Source organism: Odocoileus virginianus, chromosome 4, assembly GCF_023699985.2.
Source record: "Odocoileus virginianus isolate 20LAN1187 ecotype Illinois chromosome 4, Ovbor_1.2, whole genome shotgun sequence".
NCBI classification, from domain to species: Eukaryota; Metazoa; Chordata; class Mammalia; order Artiodactyla; family Cervidae; genus Odocoileus; species Odocoileus virginianus.
The window spans coordinates 10,348,779-10,371,219 of NC_069677.1; the positions used below are offsets into that span (position 1 = coordinate 10,348,779).

The 22,441-nt window shown below is 46.3% G+C and overlaps 1 protein-coding gene across 1 annotated transcript in view; it reads right to left on the reverse strand.

The window, feature by feature from the left end:
* Positions 1–22,441, reverse strand: part of ADCY5 (adenylate cyclase 5) — a 156,467-nt gene that overhangs the window by 67,105 nt on the left and 66,921 nt on the right. The gene's annotated exons all lie outside the window — the stretch shown is intronic.

Sequence of the window (22,441 nt, forward strand, 5' to 3'; positions counted from 1 at the left end):
AGAGATAAGGCTGGAGTTCTTTTGAAAGCAATACTCACTGAAAAAATAAGGGAAAACACAACACAACCCACAAAAGCTAGTTGGCAAAGCACATTCCAGATCTGGTCCCTTGGACAGCAAGGAGATCAAACCAGTCAATCCTAAAGGAAATTGACCCATAATATTCACTGGAAGGACTGATGCTAAAGCTGAAGCTCCAATACTCTGGCCACCTGATGCGAAGAGCCAACTCATTGGAAAAGATCCTGATGCTGGGAAAGATTGAATGCAGGAGGAAACGAGGATGACAGAGAATGAGATGGTTGGATTGCATCACTGACTCAAAGGACATGAGTCTGAGCAATCTCCAGGAGATAGTGAAGAACAGGGACTCCTGGGTTGCTGTGGTCCACGGGGTTGCAAAGAGTCTGACACAACTGAGCAACTGAACAACAAAAGGTGGTGTTTGGCCAAAACTGCTCTTGGCAGGTACAATTCCTGGGTAGTCCGCATGAAGGGATTCTGGTCCTGCCCTTGACTCAGGCCACATCAGACAGAAGCCACACAGGCTCAGCTTTCTAGGCTTCAGTCTCTCCCTCCAAATATATAGTTCTTAGTCCCAACTGCTGCAGGGGAGCACGGCTGGGCCTTCGCCTTTTGCTGTGGTTCCACCCTATCCTCAGTGGGAGCCCTGCATTGATCTCCAGTTCACTTATCCATTTGGATCCCAAAGAGCCTCCCCTTGAGACTTCAGTTGCCAGGCAGTGATCGGCAGCAGCTCCCACACGCTTCTTCCAGGGTCCTCTTTTTCTCTGGATGTAGAAGTCCTGTCCTTGGCGCTGCTCTGCCTTCTACCTGAAGGCTTTCCCCACCTCACCCACCCTCCGAGGTGGCCCTGACTTCCACCCAGGCTCTCAGGCCCACAGCCATGTAGGCTCCAGGCTGGAGGCAGTGCCATCTTTCCCTGGAGACGACCCATACCATGTCTGTCCCCAGTCGACACACAAAGAGACCTTTCCTTTCCCATCTCTGTCTTGCTCCGTCTTCAACTGCACGATAGACTCTAGTGTTCTGGCTGAAAGACACTGTGGACCCCCCTCGAGCTCCTCCTGGACACCCCCAGACACCTCCCTGAGGAGCCTCCAGGGAGGGGGCAGACTCATCACCAGTCCTATCAACTCGGCTGATGACTCATAACCCCCAACTCCAACCCCATTCACCCCAGAATCCTACCACTGTCATTTCATATAAACACGTCACAGAGAAAAATCCAACCAGTTTGTTACAAGCAAAAAAGACTTCGGATATACAGAAGCTTACAGTCCAGTTGAAGAGCTAAGTGGTCATGACTGACAGAGAGCCAGCAACGGGAAGCAGAAACTGAATCATGCCAAGCAAAAGGGAGTAGAGGGGGGCACAGGGCAAGGAGAGATCTCTGGGAGACCTGGGCTTGGGGTGAGGGGCATGTTTGGTGAGGCTGGCAGACATGAGACAGAGTATCCCTGGAGAGAGCACCTAGCATAGCCAAAATAATTTTGAAGAAGATGAACCAAGTTGGAAGATTTATACTACTCAAGTTCAAGACTTACTATAAAGCTACAGTAATTAAACTGGTGCAGTACTGTTCTAACAAAAGAAATATAGATCAGTGCAACAGAATTGAGAGTCCAGAAATAAATCCTTATGTTTATGACTTGCTGGGTTTTGACTAGGATACCAAGACAAGTCAATGGGAAAAGAATAGTCTTTTCAGCAAACTTGCTATCCCATATGAGATAGGAGACTCTACCACATACTATATACAAAATTAACTCAAAATGGACCAAAGACCTAAATATGAAAGCTATAACTATAAACTTTGAGAAGAAAACATAGGAATACATCTTAATGACCTAGGATTAGGCAGTGATTTCTTAGACATTACATCAAAAGCACACATGATAAAAGAAGAAAAGATAAATTGCACTTTATCAAAATTAAGAAGACTTGTGCTTCAAAAGGAACCATTAGGAAAGTGAAAAGACAACCCATAGAATGGGGGAGAATGCCTGCAAATCATCTATCACACCTAAATAAAGGTGTTATATATTTTTGACAAATATACAAAGGCAACTAAATGGAGAAGGATAATCTTTTGCAGCAAATGGTGCTAGAACAATTGAATATCCATATGATTAACTCAAATCTCACAAAACATTACAAAAATTTATTCAGAACAGTTCATAGGCCTAAATGTAAAACCTAAAACTACTAAACTTCCAGAAGAAAACATAAGACTTTGGATTAGGCAAAAATTTCTTATATACCACAGCAAAACATGATTCATAAAAGAAAAGATAAATTGGTAAATTAGACATCATCAAAATTAAGAACATTTGCCTTCAAAAGACACTGTTAAGAAAATGAAAAGACAAGCCATAGAATGGAAAATTTTATTTGTAGATCACATATCTGATTAAAAGACTTGTAACCAAAATTCACAAAGAGCTGTCAAATCAAAAATAAAAAAATCCTCAAACCACTTTTTAAAAGAGCAAAATATTTAAGTAGACAATTTACCAAGAAGATATAAGGATGGCAAATACAGAGAAAGATGGAAATCATTAGCCATTAAGGAAATGCAAATAAAAAAAATGAGATACTACTAAACACTATTAAAATGGTTAAAATAAAATTAAATTTAAAAAATGAAAATAAGGATGTCCCTGGTGGTCCAGTGGTTAAAAATTTGCCTTGCAATGTAGGAGACATGGGTTTGATCCCTGGTCGGGAACTAAGATCTCAAAAGCCTCAGAGCAACTAAGCCCACATGCCGTAACTGCTGAGCCCACGTGCCAAAACTAGAGAGTCTGCACACCTCAATAGAAGATCCCTCATGATGCAACAAAGATCCCGTGTGCCACAACTAAGACCAAAAGCAGCCAAATAAATAATGTGCTTTGCTGCTCAGTCGTGTCTGACTCTTTGCAACCCCCTGAACTGTAGCCCGCCAGGCTCCTCTGTCCATGGGGTTCTCCAGGCAAGAATACTGGAGTGGACTGCCATGCCCTCCTCCAGGGGACCTTCCCAACCCAGGGATCAAACTCAGGTCTCCCACATTGCAGGTAGATTCTTTACTATCTGAGCCACCAGGGAAGCCCAGGACTCTGATAACTTCCTGTTAAAATGGGGCATAAGACTGCCTCAGTTTGGAGAATAGACACAGAATTGGAAGTATTTCTGAGTTCCAAGTTCTAGATCCGAGTCTTGTATGATTAAAATCTCAATCCCTTGGTTTGCCATTTTGGTGTAACAGAATTAGAAGTACCTGGAGGAATGACAACTGGAATTTTAACTGACAGAATAAATCTCATTTCTTTACAGAAGCATAGGTCTGAAACCCAGTCTGGACCAGGCACTTCAGGGAGACTTGTAGCTAGGTAGCCAGTTGCCTAGTTCTATAAAAAGTAAGGCTGTAGTTGCTAGCTGTCAGCAGACATTGTTTTGAGAATGTTTTGTGGCATCCAAGCCTAACACTCAGAAAACTCAAGTGTTTAGAAATACAAGGTCTAGTCTGAAATTACACCCATAGTATCACCTAGTTATTTCCTTGGATATCTGAACCATAGCTACTCTATTTTGACTTTTAATTGTAAAATTCTCCTTAATAGCCAAAGCAGATGTCACCATTAATTATGTCAGTGTTTCTCTGAGCTTCCTGGTAGCTCAGATGGTAAAATCGTCTGCTTGCAATGCTGGAGACCAGGGTTCAATCCCTGGGTCGGGAAGATCCCCTGGAGAAGGAAACATCAACCCACTCCAGTACTCTTGCCTGGAAAATTCCATGGATGGAGGAACCTCGTAGGCTACAGTCCTTGGGGTCACAAAGAGTCGGACACAATGGAGCAACTTCACTTTCACTTTTCAGTGTTTCTCTAGGTATAGAATATGCAAGAATTGGGACTCATAAAATCGTCTCCTAAAAAGATCTAACTATATGAAGCCCTGTTTTGCCAGTTTTTCTCAGAGCACAGAGTGCACAGAAATAAGTAATAAATAAAAATAAATATTTTTATAAAATGAAAAGAAGAAAGAACTGCCAACACTGGTACTGATAAGAGTGTGTAGCAGCTGGAACTCTCATACCTTGCTAGTAGGAACGAAAAATGGTACAGCCATTTCGGAAACAGTCTGGTATTTCTCATACATACACTTGACCAGCAAGCTCACTTCTAGTATCTGCCCAAATCACATGCAAAGTTATGTTCAAATGGAACAATCTCGTGATAGCACATAATAACATGGATGAATCTTAAGTTAATTATGCTGAGTGAAAGAAGCCACACTCAAAAGGCTACATACTGTAAATGACTCCATTTATTTGGCATTCTGGAAAAGGCAAAACTTCAGGGGCTGAAAACAGATCAGTGGTTGCCAGGGGGAGGGGCGAGTTTGACTAAAAGGGGCAGCTAGAGGAGATCTTTCGGGGTGATGGGACTGTTACATACCATGATTGTGTTGGTGCTTACACATCCATATACTTTGTCAAATCCAAAGAATGATACACCAGAGAGGGCTTCTCAGGTGGCACAGTGGTAATCTGCCTAACACTGCAAGAGACACAAGAGACACATGTTCTACCCTGGGTCTGGAAGATCCCCTGGAGTGAGAAATGGCAACCCACTCCAGTATTCTTGCCTAGGAAATCCCATGGACAGAGAAGCCTGGCAGGCTACAGCCTACTGGGTTGCAAAGAGTCAGACACGACTGAGCATGTGTGTGTGTGCGTGTGTGTGTGTGTGTGTGTGTACACCAGAGGAGCCAAATTCTACTATATGCAAATTGTTATTATTTAATTGCTAAACTGTCTGACTCTTGAGACACCATGGACTGTAGACCACCTGGCTACTCTGTCCATGAGATTTTCCAGGCATGAATACTGGAGTGGGTTGCCATTTCCTCCTCCAGGGAATCTTTCCAACCCAGGGATTGAACCCACGTCTCCTGCATTAGCAGCTGGATTCTTTACCACTGAGCCAGCAGGGGAAAAAAAGAACAAGAGTAAAAGTCCAGGAGGGACTAGCAGAGAGAACATGAGTTGCCGGCTGGACAGGGAAAGGGCAGCTTTTCCTCTCTGAGGCCAAAAAGAGGAACCAGAGTCTCTTTTGAGACATGACCCTCGAAGTAATTATCAGCTGGCCTCTGCATATCTCGGCATCAATCCTCCTGGCCTCTCTTGCTGTAATCGGACTCTTCCTGCAGCCAGAAGGCCAATAGCAACAGAGGGTGTAAATCCAGGTAAAACGATGTGCTGTAACCCAGTAGGGTCCAAATGGCTCAGCTGAGCTTAGCATGCCTCAGTGTTCCTCTCTCCCATTGACTAATCATACAATGGGGTGAGCAAGAAGAGAGCGTGGGGTGTTAGAGAGGCCTTCAGAAAGGCCTGCTGGAGAGGGTTATTTTGGCAAACTGGACCTGAGAGTGAAAACATAAGAGATTAATACATCAAACACACCTACACCCACCAAAAAGGCGAGAACCTGTGTGCCAGGTCTTAATAGATGCTAAGATCCCTGTGCAGACGCAAAGGTTATGAATGAAGAGAAAGCTTCAGTAAAAGCTGATGGAATTCTGCTTCCAGTCTTCCAGAAAGGAGTTTGTACCTTAAAAATGATCTCACACCTCAGGCAGGAGGGTCCTAATTAAATGCTAACCAGCTTTCTTCTCCACTAACAAAGATGATCAAATATTGAGCCCCTTCATACATGCTTATGCAAAATACTTAACGAGTAAATAATAACAGGTATCAGTCACAACAACAGGTAAACAAGGCCTAATTAAGGGTTTGTTGCTTTTCCCTGTGCACACTTCACAGGACATGTCCAACCACATGAAAGAGACGTGTGTGTGTGTGTGTGTGTGTGTGTGTGTGAAGGGATACCTACATCATACCAGATGGAGTAACAGGGACACCTGACAATACAACAAACCTCAGGCCTTACACTGGCCTCAGCATCTGCTTTTAAAACCAGCCCTGCAGATGGTTTGGGTCTGGGAGGTCCCAGGACCACACCAGGAGAAACCCCAGGAGAGGGGAATGTTTGGAATTCTGGTCTCCAAGTGGAAACCCAGAGGAGGTGCCTGTGCATATTTACAAGTCCACTGGCATTCCTAAATCCCCAGCACTTCAGAAACCCAATCTCTCCTGTCTGCAGGCTGCAGGCTTGATTTGGCCACGAGTGAAGTTACTGCTCAGGGTGTGCAGCGTCGCTGTGCTGAGGCCTGAAAGGGCTCCCAGCAGCTTGCCTTGGGCACTGCCATGCCTGCTGCCTCTTCTCCCTTGAGTATTCAGGGGACCCCACGGGCCCATTGCCATAGGCTTGCTGTTTGCTAGTACTGAGAAAGGTTAGAGGCAAAGAGGAATGAGGAATGAACTGGTTTGGAACAGAAGAAAATAAGCTAGGAGGACCTCTTCACAATCTACTATTTTGCACGGGTTCTGTTCTGGACAGGTCAGCTGTTGCCTTGCAAGGTAGTTCACAGGGTTATCTAATGGGGGTTAAGGAGATAGAGAACCAGAATTCCCCAGGGAGCCAGATTAGGTGAATGGGGCGAGGGGCCAAGATGTTCAGTTATATTTGAATTTCAGATAAACAATAGGTTTTTTTAAAAGTATGTCCTGTGCGATAGTGGGAACATGTGTGTTAGTTGCTCAGTAGTGTCTGACTCTTTGCAACCCCACAGACTATAGCCTGCCAGATCCCTCTGTCCATGGGATTCTCCAGGCAATAATACTGGAGTGGCTTGCCATTACCTTCTCCAGGGGATTGTCCCACCCCAGGGATAGAACCCTGGTCTCCTGCATTGCTGGCAGACTCTTGACCATTTGAGTTACAAGGAAGTCCTTAGTGGGAGCATACTTATAGTAAAAAATTATGTATCTGAAATTCAAGTTTAACTGAGCGACCATATTTTCACTGGCAACCTTACCAGGGAGACTTTTCCAACCTGTCCTCCCCGAGCTCTGACACCCCCCAGAACTGGCCGAGCCCTTGCACACTAAGGGTGACCCAGCTTCCTCTCCACCCCACTCCCTCTTCCAGATCCTCTCCCACTCTCAGAGGCTCCTGCACAGACAGACAACAGTGCTTCCTCTTCACATCAGGGTCTGAAATCACCTCACTTAAGTGCAAGCCAAAGTTGGGATCTGATTGTTCAAATCCACCCACCTGGACACAAGGGGCAAGAGCACCTCAGAGTCCCTAGGGGCTGAGGACCAGCTCCGCAGTACTCTGCAAGGGTGACTGGGACTCCATGCTAAAGACAGGCAGGATCCTTTCTGTTCTAGTCCTTTTTCTGTTTACAAACACACAAAACTAGCAACCAAATAACTCCCCAATAAAAGGAGCTGACAAGACAGAAGGGTTCCTCCTGCCCCAGATTTCATTCCTCCTGAACGGTGCTGGTGGGAAGCTTGGGGGACCTCAGTGGAAACCCATTATGATACAAAATAAATCAAAGAAGGATAATCTTAAAATATATATACTCAGAAGGCATATCAGCAGGGCTCCTTGTATACTGTACCAAGCATGACTAGAGGCTAAATGACTTTAAAAAATAATATATATTTTAACTTTTTTCATCATAGTGATGCACCTTTAAAAATTTTTCCTTTACAAAGAATAAAGATTGCTGTATGCTTTTTTTTTTTTTTTTTGCCATCAAAGCCACATTATCTCTGCCTGGGGGCTTTTGTGATGAGGTCCTGTTTCATGGAGGTGGCTGGTCCATCTCAGCGGCTCTGGACAAGCAAAACCAGGCTCTCTGCTCTCTTCATTCCTATTAGGGGTTCTGCCCAGGTGGCACCCCTTTCTCCTCTCCATTCCAGCTAGGATAAAGCTGCCTGGCGCTTGTCAATCTTACTCAGACTGGAATCCTCTCTGCAACTATCCTCTATGTCAGAGATCATCATATCCCCTTATATCAAGACACTTTTCTGATCAAATGCCCACCAGTAATATAAAGCCCAGACTCTTGTGTTGATATTAAGATTCTACAAGTCTCATCATGGGCCACATTCCCCCTTCTTCTTACTACTCCTATCATAAGGGCTACTTACTGCCTCTGGAAATCACCAATCTACAGTATGATTCCAAAAGTATATTGTTTATTTAATATACTTTTATTATTACTAAAAACAAATTAATAATTAGCATCTGCTTAATCCATATTTAGAAAAGACAAAGTAGACTAAAATAGGACATGTATCTAAGAATGATTAGGTGCAGCAATTTACAACCTTCAAAACACCTTCACAGGTCATATTTCATTGCATCCTCACTGCATCCTTCTAAGAGAAGCAAGTTGGGTGGTATCACCTCCTCCTGCTAATGCAGGAACTAAGTCTCGAGGCAGGAGCCTCGGCCGCTCAGCAGGATGGCAGCAGAACTCAATCAGATTCTCATTCTGAGTTCAGAGCATGTCCTGTTCTACTGTACTAAGAGGTTATTTATCCCAACTTAATTTAGGTCCACTTTTGTTTGATTCTATTTAATAAAGGAACACTCAACTTTCTTTCACCCTCTTCCTAGGTGCCTTAGGCCTTCTTTATAGATCCTGGTCACATAACATGCTGCTGATTAGGGACCTACACACAGCCACTGCCTCTAACCCAGCTCTATCCAAGGAACTCGCCACTGTGAGTGAGAACGGCCCATCGCCTGTCTTAATAAGATCAATTCTTACTCCAGCAGAGCTTTCTTTAATTATTTTTTCATTGGTAGAGATCATATACCACACGAGAGCAGTCTCCAACCTTTTTGGTACCAGGGACCGGTTTTGTGGAAGACAATTTTTCCACAAACCGGAGGCTGAGGGAATGGTTTCAGGATGATTTAATAAGCACGTTACATTTATTGTGCACTTTATTTCTATTGTTATTACATCAGCTCCACTTCAGATCATCAGACATTAGATCCCAGAGGTTGGGGACTCTCTGGCCAAAGAATTCATCCTTTTAGAGTATACAATTCAGTAGCTTTTAATGTATTCTCAAGGTTGTGCAGCCTTCACCACTAATTCCAGAACGTTATTAACATCCCTTAAAGAAATCCCACACCCATTAATCATTGCCTATTCCCCACCTCTACCTCCACCCCCGCCCCGAGCTCCTGTCAACTACTAATTTATTTTCTGTCTTGATGGACTTGCCTGTTCTAGACATTCATATAAATGGTATCATGTAATAGCCTTCTGTGTCTAGCTGTTTTCAAATAGCATAATACTTTCAGGATTCTTCTGGTTAGCATGTATCAGTACTTCATTCCTTTCTATGGCCAAGTAATAGTTTACAGTACAGGTATGCCACGTTTTGTTTATTCTTTCATCAGTTATAGGCATTTGAGTTGTATCTACTTTTTGACTGTTATGAATAATGCTGCTATGAACATCCATGTACAGTTTCTATATATGTTTTCAGTTCTCTTGAGCATATACCTACGAGTGGAATTGCTAGATGTTATGGGCTGTTATGTTCATGTCCCCTTCTCCTAAATGCTTATGTTAAAATGCTAACACCCAATGTGATGGTTTGGGGACGTGGGGTTTTGGGAAGGTGATTAGGTCATGAGGGTGGCACACTCATGAGTCAGATTAGCACCCTTACAAAAGTGACCTCATAGAGTTTTCTAATCTCCTTCCACCATGTGAGGACACAGTGAGAAAATGACCATCTATGACCCAGGAAGTGGGCTCTCACCAGACCCTGGTGACTTGAATCTGGATTTCCCAGGCTCCAGAATGTGAGAAATAAATGTTGTTTAAGCCACTCAGGCTACAGTATTGCTATTTTGTTATAGCAGCCTGGATGGACTAAGACACTGGGTCACACGGTAACTCTATGTTACATATTTTGAGGAGCTGCCCAACTGTTTTCCAAAGGGGCTGCACCTTTGATATTTCTGTCAGCAATGGCTGATGATGCTCCACACCCTCCCCAGCACTTGCTGTGTCTATCTTTTTTATTATGGCCATCCTAGTGGGGGTGAAGTGGTATTACGTTGTGATTTAGATTCCCTTAAAATTCAGAACAAACAGTGACAATAATGAGTGAGGTAGTTTACTCTGTAACTTGAACAGCTGTGCTCTTAGAGAGAAATGGCCACACTGTAAACTTTATTTTTGTCACCTTTGGTTACTGACTCCTAGGAAACGCCCAGACCTTATGCACATAGCCAGAGGAAAAAAAGCAGCTTTCGTGTAACAGTACTTGCTTGAGCAGGACATTCCCTTAATTCGTTAAAAAATTACTGACTGAGGACCCAGTGCAGAGCACAGTGTCAGGGCATTGGGGAACCTGGACTCCGGTCACCCAGCCCCTGGCCTCCAGGACACCACATCTGGTGGCGGAGGCAAGTACATGCACAGAAGCAGCTGGGAGGACACAAACTTTGCAGGTTTTGCAGTCACTAACCCCAAGTTAGTTCCACAAACACTCAACAAATATGGCAGAGCACACAATACTCTTACTATTGATATATGAACTGGCTTATAAATTAACGAAGAATAAGTAAAATTTGGGTTAATCCCTGGGTTGGGAAAATTCAACAGAAAAAATAGATAATGTAGATGAAGAAGCTTTTCCAAGAAGTAAAATTACAAATGACATAAACACATGATATGATATGAGATACGTGAACCTCACCAATAGGCAACAAAATACAAAATGAAAACAATATTTGCCCATTAAACCAGCAAAGCATTTTTTTGTGGTAATAATGTTGGCAAGAATGCAATAGAACAGGCACCCTCCTGTACCTAAGTGGGGATGTGAAGACACAATCCTTCTGGAAAGCATTTTGGTCATGTGTATGAAGAGCTTTAAAAATGTTCACACTCCATGACCCAGATTCAGTCTCCTCTCAGGAATCTGTGCTGCAGAGACACAGGAGCTCGGGCAGGGTTTTACAGCCAAGGATAATTAGAAAATTTAAAAATGGGGAACGGTTAAATGTTGAACAACTAGAGGATAGTTAAATAAATTATGATGTTTTGATACCCTGGAATATGTCAAGGCCTTTCAAATGTTTCATTTGAAGAAGATTCAACATCACGGGGAGGTTTTCAAAATACAATGTCACATGGTATAAGAAGAGAATACAGAATGGCAAATTCAGCATGATCCCAATCTCAAACTATATGTATGTTAATAGTGGTAGGATGTCTCTAGGTAGTGGGATTATAGGTATTTTTTACTTTTTTCTTTAGATCATTGAATAGTTTCCTACTTTTCACCGTGTGTATGAATCTTAAAAGAGAAAAGTGATATGTTTATTTTAAAAAGAGGAAAAACATACATGGTTTACTCTGAGCATGGCAGGATGAAGGAACTTCTTTTCTAAATAGAAGAGATGAGAATTCAGATGCCTACACAACCAGCCAGAATAAGTCAAACAGGAAAAGAAAAAGAAGTCATGTCTGGGCAGTGGGAACTAGGAAGGCTAGTCCTGGAGATGGAGCTTGGGGTGTGGGCAGGATCTGGGCAACCAGCATGATAGCAGAGGTGCATCCAGGAGGCAGAAACAACCTGAGTTAAGGGGTGGAGAGAGGAAAGTGCAAGGCTGTCTGGGGAATGAGAAGAAGTCACCCCTGACTGGGACAGAGCCCTCAGGGGGAACTGAGGCATGGTGGGGTTCACAGCTTTATCACAAAGGACATCCATGTCAGGGTAAGGAGCTGGCACATAATCCAGGAAGCACTGAAACCTCTTGGTGGCTGCATTTCCCAAAATAAAAAGTGTGTTAATTTTTCAATTTATAAAGTGTGCATTCATTAGAGAAAATTTCAAAATCATAGGAAAAAAAATCAATTTACTACCCCCAAAGACAACCAATGTTGTCTGCTTCCTCACTTCCTTCCTCTATAATCTACTCACAGTTTTTTGTTTTTGCTTTTGTAAAACTGAGATCTTACTGTTTCTATAATTTGGAGACCTGCTTTTTTTCACTCAACATTATAGCATAAGCATGTTCCCCTGTTCTTACAATCTCTAATGCTGTGGGCTGTCAACAGGGAAACGTGGTCAGAGCTGTAGTTGGGGAAGAATAATTGGACAGCTGGGAAAGAAGTAGTCAAGGGCAAGGTGCAAGTGGTGGAGAGACCACTAAAGAGGTGGGGATGGGAATTCCGTGGTGGTCCAGTGGTTATGACTCCATGCTTCCACTGCAGGAGGCATGGGTTCAATCCCTGGTCAAGAAACTAAGATCTCCACAAGCCTCGCAGTGTGAGAGAGAGGTGGGGAATGCCACAGATGAGAAGGACCAGGGTCTCAGAGGGGCTGGGGGCCTGAAAAGGGAAGGGGGAGCAGTGTGTTGGGAGGTCCCAAGCAAGCATGGACCAGGAATGGCTCTCCAGGGGAATGCAAATTTGCACAGTGAGTGGAGTGAGTGAGGTGGTGTCACCAAAGCTAACTGGAAGGGAGTCATTAAACTGGAAGAGTTTGTGGAAGAGGTGGATGAGGCACTATGAGTCCAAGGTCTTCAGGGCCCCATGCATGACCTCTGAGGGAGACAGGATAGAATAGGGGTCCTGGCTGCAAAGGGTTTTCCCTGGTGGCTCAGATAGTAAAAAATCTGTCTGCAATGTAGGAGACCCAGGTTCAATCCCTGGTAAAATCCCCCGGAGAAGTGAATGGCAACCCACTCCAGTATTCTTGCCTGGAGAATCCTATGGAGAGATGAGCCTGGCGGGCTATGGTCCACAGGGTTGCAAAGAGTCAGACAAGACTAAGCAACTTTCACTTCACTTCAAGTCATAGGGGCTGAGAAGGTGACTCTTAGGATGCTTAGGAGAGAGCACAGAGTGAAGGGAAAGGAGAGAGAATTTGATTTACCCAAAGGCAGAGGGAGGAGAGGATGACAACACAAGGAGGACAGGAATCTATTGAGCTGCAGGACAGCGCCATTCACACTGGCAGCCCCCAGCTGCACGTGGCTGTGAGCACTGCAAATGTGACTCATCTGAACTGAGGTGTGCTGTGAGTGCAAAATTTCCCTGGTGGCTCAGATGGTAAAGAATCCGCCTACAATGCAGGAGACCTGGGTTCGATCCCTGGGTGGGGAAGATCCCCTGGAGAAGGGAACGGCTGCCCACTCCAGTTATTCTGGCCTGGAGAATTCCATGGTCCATGGGGTCGCAAATAGTCAAACATGACTGAGCAATACACACCAGTCTGAAATAATTTTTTATTTTAATTACCTGTTGAAATGATTTTCTTGAGATACTGGGTGAAGTAAAAATACATTATTAAAATTAATTTCACCCATTTAAAAATAAACTTTTTTGGTGACTGGAAAAATTAAAATTACATATGTGGCTCTCATTATATTTCTGTTGGACAGCACATCTGTAGAACAAAGGGAAGCAAAGCAATAGGGGCTGGCGGCACAGCAGACGTGGGAGAGACCACAGGCTGATCTGCAGACTACCCAACTGCTGTTTGGAACTCGACACTTGAACTGACCTAGAGCCCCACCTTTGGGTCACAGAGGGACTGGCCTCCCTCCCTGCCCTTTAGGGGGTCACTTTCCAAAGACTCAGATTTGTTCATCTACCAGGCTCAGAGCAGACTTCAGATGGTGTGCCCATGACAACCACTCCCTCTGGCTTTTGGGAGTATGACATCCATAGGAGAAAAGGAGAGGGTTTCTAGGGGCTGAGACTCAACCATAAGATCCCAAGGGACTGGAAGCTTTCACACGGGGTCTTAGGTACAAACTGAGGTATTACACCAAGAGGTAAGGGGGAGAATAAATTAGGACATTGGGATTGACATAAACACATTCTATGTATAAAATAAACACATTCTATGTATAAAATAAAGATAATTAATAAGAACCTACTGTGTAGCACAGGGAACTTTACTCAATACTCTGTAATGGCCTATTATTGGCTAAGATATAGTGTAGTATAGGGGCTTCCCAGATTTCAGTCCCTGGGTTGGGAAGATCCAAAGATTAGGAAATGGCAACCTGCTCCAGGATTCTTGTCTGAAAAATTCCATGGACAGAGGATCCTGGTGGGCTACAGCCCAGAGGGTCACAAAGAGTCAGACACAACTGAGTGACCGAGCACACATATAGGGAAAAAAATCTAAAAAAGAGTGAATATATGTTTAACACACATATAGGTGATTCACTTTACTGTGTATACTGAAACTGACACAATATTGTAAATCAACAGTACACCAATAAAAAATCTTTTTTAAAAAAAGGTTATATTAAGATAGGATGTCAATGCTTGTATCATGTCATGAAACTTGGGAGCTTTGGGAAAGTATATGAATTTAAAACCATGGGGAGGGGACTTCCCTGATGGTCCAGTGACTAAGACTCAGCATGCCCAATGCCAGGGGCCTGCATTTGATCCCTGGTCAGGAAATTAGATCCCACATGCTGCAACTAAAGAACCCACATGCTAACAACAAAGATTGAAGATCCCATGTGCTGCGGCTAAGACCCAGCACAGTCAAACAGATAATAAAAATAAATAAATAAAACCATGGGAAGAGAGAGCAGCCTAAGAACAATGAGTGAATGTCGAGAGGTAGCACGGTGTAAAGAAAGGACTAGGGATTTCAGCAGCTAAGTTCTCTTCCTGGATTTGCAAAAAAAAAAAAAAAAAAAATTAAAAGCACTATGGCTCTAAGCAAGTCAGTTTTCCTCTATGGACCTCAGCTTCCTTGTCTATAAAGCTGGAGTGTCAATGGGTGATGGCCACTGTCTCTGCCAACTGGGACAGTCCATGGAGTGGCTGTGGCCTGGGGCACTCTGGCAGCATAGCCATCCTGAGCACTGTGAATGGAGATGCCACATGCAGGATTTTCTGGGAAATCTGATTTCAGATGTTCTGTCCCACGTTCTCCTGAAATGCAGTAAAATGCCCAACACTTCAGCATGGAAGCCACAGCTTTAAGACAGCCAGTCACACCTGTAAGTCATACACAACTCTCCTGTCTGACCCAGGCTGAATCTGTGGGGGATCCCAGAGGAGGCCAGAGTCCTTCAGAATCTAGGCCAGGCAAGGACCCCTCCCACACACCCCCCAAGCTGTGGGAAATCACATGTGCAAAGCAGCGTGGAGACACAAATATGTTCCCACACAAAGCAAGGATGTGAGTTGTGGCAGTGGGGTCAGGTGTGATGGACAGGCTGGCTTGGTGGGCATGCCTTGGCAAAGCTTTCTATAGAAGCTGGGTGGGGCTTTGCCACCCATAAACTGCTTGTCATGCAGGTCTCTGACCTCCAAGGTAAGAGAGAGTTTGCTCTGTGGCCTGGCAAGAAGTTTTGTGGGCTAGAAGTTTATTTATAATCTGAGTGCAAATGAACTTTCTCTCCTCCAAAAATCTCATCTTGGAGAACAATTATCCAGCCCCACCTCCCCAAGTTCCTCCACCCTCAGCATTGTCCTCCCCCTTCCAGGAAAGTCAGACAAGCTTTCATTGTTCTAGGTGAGCACTGGTGACAGCTGAGGATGACGCCGGGCTGTGGAGGTGGAGGGAAGGGGCTGACAAAATGCTGGAATCGGATCCAGGGGCGGGAAAAGAGCACCCCCTCCCCCAATACTGAGATCAGCTTTCTACCCCACACAGGTGAAGTGTGACTTTCCCCCCCCCAACTTCCCCACCCACCGCCTGTCCTCACCTCCAATCCTCACATCCAGGGCCCCATTTTAGGTCTGCTGAATTTGGAAGGAAGAAAGAAACGCCAAAGAGAAACTGGAATTGCCAACAAGCCGCTTACCTAACCTCGGTTTGGGTACAGAACAAGTATGGGGCTATGTCTATCTGTGTGGAAGGCCTGGGCACCCTGTGAATGACCCAGGATGGAAGGTCACCCTGTGGCTGTTCAGAACAAGCCACTGGCTTGCCCAGCTCAGCCAGATCCCGCAGCAGGGATTTCAGGCAGCTCCAGGGGTTACCCCAGAGGTTGCCTGGAATGACAGGCAAGGAGATACCACGGAAGGAGTGCTTTACTGGGAGTCAGGGGACCCAGGTGCTAGCTTTGTGACTTTGGGCAAGTCACAGAACTTCTGCAGATAACTCTAAAATGCCTGCTGATTTTATTGATGCAAACATGTTACAGGTGTAAAGCAATACAAGTTGGTCTAGCAATGCCCTGAGTAGCCAGGAGGGGCGAGAACTAGATGACAGCCCTCCCAGGACTGGCCATGCCTCCTTCTGCACACCAGTACATCCTCGTCCTCCAGGGCAGAGGCTGACACAAAAAAGGTACCAGTAAATGATTGCTAAATGAATAAATGGGTGAACAGCACACTGAAGGCTGTGGGGCACTTTCAAGGCCTTGACTATCCCAGCTCATGTCAGAAGACAGTTCAGACTCCCAGTCTTTGCCTCTGACACTGAGCAACAGGCACAAGGTGGAAGAGGAGTTTACAACACCCCTACCCACGGGAACGCAAAGGCCTGAGTTAGAATTAAACAAAACACAAACAAGACCAAGAAAGATAGACAAATGTGGCACTAACTGCCGTGGCTGCGAAGGGCTTGGAGATGGTTTCTACCAGAGGAGGCAAGTCTACATGTCCCTGTGAGTGGCTGGACAGCTCTGTCAGGCTGGGACCCAGGAGACTTGGGTGTCTTCTTGGTGGGTCCCTGCCTGGCTGGCCCGCCTTGATCAGATCACTGGGGAAGCCCTGGAGGCGGAACCTGGGAGGAGAAATGAGATAATGTGGAAATGAGGCTTGATGAAGAGCCAGGACCTGGACTGCTGCGGGGCCAGCCCTTCTCCTCACAGGCTGGGCCGCCTCAGCAAGTCTGCTGGGTCCCCTGAGGTTTCTTCTTACGTAAACCAGAAGAACATGACCCTGTGTCTCTCAGCTGCTTTGTAAGGACCCTGACATCCTAGGACTCAGGGGCCTTCTCTGTGACATGACAGCCTCCCCGAGAGAAAACCAAGAGTTGGCCCCAGGCGATGCTGACTCCCAGCTGTCCCACCAAGAAGGGCTGGCACCAAGAGCCCAATTCTTGGGACAAAAGAGTTAAGACTCCTTCCCCATGAGACATGATCTGAGTGCAGAGGGTGAGCAATTAAACTCAACCATTACCGATGCAAGCCTATAAAAAGCTCCCCCCACCCAGTGGGAAGAAGGCAGCAAGTATCCACCTGCAGACTGACCACCCCACCCCCCAACTCCTAAAAACATACTTTCAGCTCGAGGGCCATCTGGTAGACTATAGATGATCACACTACAACCTCCCACCATGTCCCTTTAGAGTAAACAGTTAACTTTTTAATTAAAAAATAATTTTACATTTGCAGCAACATGGAAGGACCTAGAGATGGCCATACTGAGTGAAGTCAGCCAGAGAAAGACAAATATCATATGATATCATTCAAATTAATATGCGGCATCTAAAAAAAATGGTGCAAATGACCTTATTTACAAAACAGAAATAGAGTTACAGATGTAGAAAACAAACGTATGGCTACCTGGTGGGAAAAGAGGGGTGGGAGGGATAACTTGGGAGACTGGAATTGACAGACACACACTACTGTATGTAAAGCAGTTTACTAGCAAGCACCTACTACAGAGCACAGGGAATGCTTCTCAACACTCTGTAATGACCTATGTGGGGAAAGAATCTGAAAAGAGTAAGTAGATGTGTATGTATAACTGACTCACTTTGCAGTACTGCAGAAACTAGTACAACCTTGTAAATCAACTATACTCCAATAAAAATTATATTTAAAAATAGTTTCAAAGATCATGACAGAGACTGTTAGTTGTCCACCTAAATTCATTCTCTCCCTTTACCAAAACACTGCACAGTAGCTGGATATAAGGCTGCCCAGCTAGAGTATTTCCCAGCCACCCTTGCAGTCAGGTGTGGTCATGTGACTATGCTCAGGTCAAAGGGATGTGAACAGAGCGATGTGTGCAACTTCCATGCCATTTCCCTCTCCATCATCAGATAAGCCCCTTGTCCCACCTGGACCAGCACTTTATTTACTATCTTCTGGGCTGAACATGGACAGCTCCCCAACCCAGCTTTGACATACAGATGAGGATAACGGCCTTGTGGGTAGTGGGACAACCTCATGGGATGGACCAGAGTGGGTCACTTTGGGACAACTACCTGAGACAGAGAAAGAAACGCTCATCTTCTAAAAGTGACTGCATCCTGGCGGCTCTCTGTTACACTAACATACCCGCAAACAGCAGATGTTTCTAGACTGGAACATCCACTGGCAGCCTGATCCCATCCTTCCCCCTCCTCTCGCATCACTTCGTCCAGCACAGAAGGGAGAAACCACAACATGCAGAGCACGGAAGATGAGGGAAGGCAGGATGCGGCAGGAGGTGTGAAAGTGGGAAGACCACTTCAAAAACAGTGGAAGGCTTCCGAAGCAGTGGTCCTGACAAGTACTGGGCCCGAGCCCAGAAACAAGACCAGAGGCAAAGCAGACAGACTGGCTGGATTCTCAAGGTCGGAAGGAAGTAGAGTGGCTGCACTCCTCAAGCTGGGAGATGGAGGCCCAGAGGAAAGAATAAATGGGCTCTGCATTATCTCAAGGGATGAAGCATGTGTGGTATGGGGGGGGGGGGGTGAGGGACATGGGACCTGGTGTCAGAAGACCTGGGTTCAGGTCCCAGCTTAGGTTATTATGAGATGAGTGGTGTGGACTGAGTCATGTCACCTTAGTCAGCTTCAGATTCTTCTCCTAGAACACAGGGAGAAACTATCTACTACTCAAGGACTATTGATAGACTAAATTGTGCAATAATAGTAAAATGTCTGAAAAGCAATTATTCTTTTTACAGTGAAAGCAAGAAACTGAGAACCCCAACTAATCTATGCCCAGTCCCCGGGTGGGGAGTGGGGAAGGGAGGCTAGAACAAGGATCAGCGTTTGTCAGGCATGTTGAAGCACCAAGAACGCGGCTGGGAGCATTTCCCAGAGCATCTCCCAGGGAAAGTGACACATGACCAACTCCCTGAGGGTTTGTCTGGAGCCCTGGGACCCTGCGCACAGGCAGCCTGGCTTCTCTCAACCACGCCTGGAGGACCGGGCATGGGCCTGGGGGCAGAGGCCTCCAAAGATGGGGAACCATCCACGCTGGACAAGGGGGCTCCCCTCTTCAGGCCAGTGGCCTCTGCAGGCTCTAGCCTGGAGATGACAGGCCTTGACGGGTAGTGAAAGCAAAGACCAAAGCTTCTCTTCTCATGGGGCTCTTGGCAAACTGCCAGGCCGGGACCAGCACAAGCATTGGAATCTCAGCTTCCAGTCTGATGTCCCCTCAGCACTTCCACACAGCAAAGTACAGGAAAGTGGAAGAAGCCTGAGGGCCTTGTCTCAGAAGGAGCTGGACCTTGGGCTGCTCCTCAGCCAGATTTGGGTAAGAATGAGGGGTTTCAGACAGGCAGCAAGGTCTCCCAGGTCTGTAATGAGGCTAGAAAGAGGGCCTGGGACACCCGGCCCAGCGGTTCCCTTCTCATCTTTGAGCCCTTTTCCTTCCTTCTCTTCTAATTTAATTTTATTAATTTTTTCATTAAAGTACAGTTGATTTACAATGTTGTACCAATCTCCAGTGTACAGCAAAATGACTCAGTTATACACATAGACATTCTTATTCCTCTTCTTTTATAATCCAAGTTCTTTTCTTTCTTCAAAAAATGATTTGAGTTGGTAGAAAAAAGTGAACTCAAGCTCAGCCCTTGCCCGGTCCTGCAGGGGACCCTGATACCCCAGCATCACCAGCAGACAAGCTCCTCCTGCAGACCCTCTGTCTTTCTGTCCCAGGGCTCATCTGGGAGCCTTGAAAGGTGAGCTGCCACACCAACACAACACCTCTTCTCTTGCCTCGGTTCACCCCCATGCTCCCTGCTAGAACACCAAGCCCTCTGAGTCCCCGCTGCTCACACCCACTTCAGCCCCAGCTCTGTCCTGGCTGGTCCTCCTCACCTTTCCCCAGACACCCAGCAGCGGCACTCTGCCCTGTCCCCAGAACACGGGCAGACAGGACGTTTCTTGGGACCGCCCTGGGATCTGGAGAAGTGTCACGATGCCCTGTGAGATAGGATACCAAGCCCCGAATGGCACTCCCATCCTGAGTGTGGCTGGATGAGAGGGGCCAGAAGAGTCCTTTCTCCTCTCCATCTGAGGGAAGCAGAGTCCTTCCCGAGACTCAGAGGTGCATGGAGAGAGACTGAGTCCTCGGAAAGAATTCTGGAGGGGAACCCGAGCCAGCAACACCAGATGCTCTCCATTCCCTGGCCACATGCATGTGCCTGGAGTGACAGAGCGTGAGAATGAGAGAAGAGAGGAACACAGCAGCCTGTCTCCCCACCACTAACCCCCCCAAAGCCCTGCCCCACGCCAGCAGAGAGGCAAGAAAGCCTGACCAGGCTTGTGGCTGGCAGCAGAGCCACCTGACAGTCCTCTGCGGTTCAAGGTCTGCACAAGGCAGCTGCTGTGGAAAGGAAGCCGGGGGTGTGCCCTATGTGATGCAAAGGGCCACTCCCCTAATAACTCAGCTCAGCAAGCTTGGATGTTTGTCAACTCCACTTTCTCAAGGAGGGCCACAGCTGCAGCAGAAAGCAAAGTCTAACAAAGCCACCTTAGACCCCAGCAGCCTGAAGCCTGACAAGCAGAGGAGGGGGCAGAGGTGCTCAGAAAGGTGGACACTGCACCACTCGGCCACCTGTTCTCTCCAGGTCAGTTCAGGTCCTCATCCACTGTGGGAATGAATCATCCACAGCAGTCCACTACCCAGGGTCAGCCAGGCTGCTCTCGGGGCACAGGGATTACATCGTTCAGAGCCTCAGCACCCCACAGCATGCTTAGCACACTACAGGTCCTCGAGAAATGCGGGGTGAGTAGGTGAATGGGCAAACACATTAAGGAAAGACTGGCTCACCCTCACCATGGCCATTTCCAGGCAGCAATACGTACACAAGGAATACAGATTGATCTGACCTCAGCATGAGCCCAAAATAATTAAGAGAGGAAGTCTGCTACAAATCATCCAACGCATTCCAAACTATCAAATGCATTTAGAAATCCTCTGCTGTTTGGTATTATCCATGCCTCTGGCTTCCTTGCTTAATGGAGCTAACTGGATGAACACCCAGAGGCACAGAGAACTCTCTTGGAGTCAACCAGTCTCAGCTGGGGCTGCTCCAGGAGCCAGAATGGGACTGGAAGAATGAGGGCTGAGGGGGACAAGTTCTCCCCACCCCACCCCACGGTCTCACAGCAGTGACCCCCCTCTGCCGACCATAAACGGCCCTGGGGAGGCAACTGGGGCGGCAGTTCTGGTGAGCACCTCAAGTGCTAGCAAGTCACATAAGCTAAATTGCCCTGTCAAAACAGACCACTACAGGGCTGGTCCCAGCTCTTATCACTGCCGCTTGCTGAGCTGTGGAATTTGGCCAAGAAGCCAAGATCCTCCCTCCCCCACAGGTAACAGAGGCTCAGGCCTGAGGGTGCACAGGACCTGGGCCGGAGTCCAATCCCACTGCATCTGCATGGTCACTTAGGAAGCTTAGAATATAGCTCTTGACCTTTGGGCTCCTATCAAATCAGGATAGGACTTCCATATAATTGATGGAGAAGTTTCTACTGATCTTTAGGATCAACTCCCAGGTCTCCATATTAGGGGAGGAGACAGGCTGGCCCCATGAGACAGGCTGGGGACATTCAAGATGAGGCCCCCATCTTCACGGCAATCACAGGAATAAGTGATGGAGAGCAAGATGGCTGGGTTCAGACTACAAACACCTCTGTGGGTCACAGAGGCCAAGACGGGCTCAAGGAAGTGGTGAGGTTTGGGTGGGAAGGTGAAAGTTTCAGATGGAAGTAAGTGACAGTCCTGGAAAAATCCTGGCATGGCTGAGGCAGTGAAGGGACTACCTAGCAGGATCAGAGAGTGACAGGTATAACAATGCAGCCAGCTGTGGCTCAGAAGTAAACGTCTACCAGGATCGGAAGCTTGTCTTGGGATCACAAGCCTTAAGAAGCCATGATGGTTGGTGAAATGATCTTTAGCAACAATTCCTGTCTACTGAATGACTACAACGTGCAGATATATCCTCCTTTCATTCTCTGGACAATCCAATGAGTTGGGTACAATTAGAATTCCCATTTAACAGACAAGGAAACTTGTGAGGCATGGCAACGTTAAGCAACACGCCCAAGTCTACACAGCTAGGACATGGCCTAACTGCTATGCTCCCTGGCCCCCAAGAAGGAAGAATACATTGTCTGCAGTTGCCAAGAGGCTTGGAGATGGCAAAAGGAAGAAGCCACAGCATCCACTGGGAGCCTGGGCCTCCAGGGCAGGAATCCTGTTGCATTACGAGTTTAAAGATAGGAATGAGGCTGGAGAGGAGTTAAATTCAGGAGATTCCATGAGGAAAGTACTGACAAAATTTGGGACCAACTCATCCCAAGCCCCAGGGAGAC